Here is a 2,310-nt window from a genome sequence, read left to right on the forward strand (position 1 = left end):
GTTCTAATTAGAGGTGTCAAAATGGGGTGATTTGGGCGGGCTTGAATTGGGTTAAATGGGTAATGGATATAAGTGAGTCAATCTATTTATACCCATTTAATTAGATGGGTATAAATGGGTAAGTCAAAAAATGAATTAGGTAACCCAATTATCCATTTATAACTCATTTATTTTAAATTTTTATAAATTCATTTTTACAAATTAAGTTATCAATTTATACCATTCTTTGCACCCATCATTAGTTTTAAATATTTACTTATAATGCTCAATAAGTCTAATTATCAATTTCTTTTCCATCTGTCTCTATGTTGAAAAATTACATATTATTTAATAATTAAACAATAAGAATATAAAAATTTGAACTAAGTACTATAAAAGTTAACATAAAAACTTAATTTAAAAATTTTAAACCTCTAGCATTTTTTCGTGTGTAAATTTAAAATTTCATTTTGAAAAAGTAAGAAAAGTGGCTAAAACTTGTCATAGATTGGTAATGCTAAAAAATGAGTTAGTTAACAAACTAAGAAAAAATAAAATGATAAGATAAAACCAACAAATAATAATAATAATAATGAAACAAAAGTAGTTAATATTATGAAAAAATGAAAAATTTGAAAAAAAAATGGGTGGGGAGAAGATAGGAGATTTGGAAAAAGATAATTTTAAATGGGTTAATTGGATTTGATGAGTTACCCAATAATACTCATTTAATAAATTGGTATTATTGGGTAACTCATTTATACCTATATGCAAAAATTTAAGATATTCATACCCATCTATTCATGGGCGGATATGGGTAAATTTGATTAGATTGGTTTGTTTGACAGTTATAGTTCTAATCAATAAACATACTATCAGAGTTTATTTAAACTAAATCATATGTTTTCCTAAAATAAAATCAATCATGTTTATCGCCACTAATTTAAAATAATTAAATAATTATGAATTTAACTGTCCTAATTGGCATTAGTTTATCAAGTATTAAATATCGGACCCTGATATTCAAACAAAAAAACACCCATGAAAAATTAAATCAGAAAACATACAAATACTATGAATAAAAGAAATTAATAAAACAATTAGATCTCACAGATGTAGATGAAACAAATCCTTTATTATTTATTGTAAGGATCGAAAACAACCTAAGAGGGGGGTGAATTAGGTGGTTTAAAAGTTAGCCAAAATATAAATCACTTTTTTTCTGAACTAGCCCTCTTTTTCTAAAGTACCAGACCAAGGAACAATTTATGATAAAGCGGAAGTAATTTAGAGCAGAAGAGATAAACAGTTAATGTTGCATAACAGTGAATAAGAAGATGGAATAGCAAACCAAATCTCAAACTCGACTAGAGTTTGAATATCTCTTTATATTGTAAGCTCCTTCAAGTTAATTCAACATACAACCAATCTCTTGTGTACACGGAAGGATCACTTCCTCCTTGTCTCAAGATACACTTGATCAAGTAAGGAAGTTTTACAATCACTCGAATAACTCTCACAGAGCTACACTATTGAGGAAATTGAATTACACTTGAAAAGTTAAATGAATATCACACAATTAAGAGTACAAATCTTCTTTTTGGAGTATTCTTATGCTTGAATCACTCAAGATCTGATGTAGATTTAATGTGTATCTGTTATTTTGGTGGTTGACTTTTATCCTATTTATAATAGACCAAAAATATCTTCAATTAATGCCACTAACGGACACAAGGCAGCTGAAGAGTCAACTAGCCGTTAGTAGTGTCGGACGTCCGGTAGGCTGGTTTTGTGCGTCCAAACGCAGGCAGTGAGTTCAAGAAATTTTCTTGAAATCTTTAGGATGTCCGGCAGTATCAGAATATGCGTCCGACCATATGATGTAAAACTTGGAATCCTTCATTAATTCTTTCGGACATCTAGTGCTTCTAATGCTTGTCGTCCGAAGCGTTGCAATGATTGTCGGACGTCCGGTGCTCAGGTATTGTGCGTCCGATCGAGGTTAGAGATCTTAGAAGTGTTGACTTATCAACTTCGGACGTTCGAGTGTAAGGACCCGAAAATTTTCTTATTTTTATAGAATATTACTGAAATATTTAAATGATTATTCACTCATTTTCTTCGAATTATTTATTTCGACCATTTTAAATTCATTTATATGGAACGACACCTCTTTATATTTTTAAAGCGTTTTGTTGAAAAATTCGCTTTTTGAAAATTTGTTTAATCCGGAACGACGGGTACACGTTTTTCTAGGCTATACTTGAATCGGGAGTGTATTAATATTGGAGAATTAAGAACGATCAATAATAGATTAAGAAAGGTTAATGG

This window comes from Coffea arabica, chromosome 11c, assembly GCF_036785885.1.
Source record: "Coffea arabica cultivar ET-39 chromosome 11c, Coffea Arabica ET-39 HiFi, whole genome shotgun sequence".
Taxonomy (NCBI): Eukaryota; Viridiplantae; Streptophyta; class Magnoliopsida; order Gentianales; family Rubiaceae; genus Coffea; species Coffea arabica.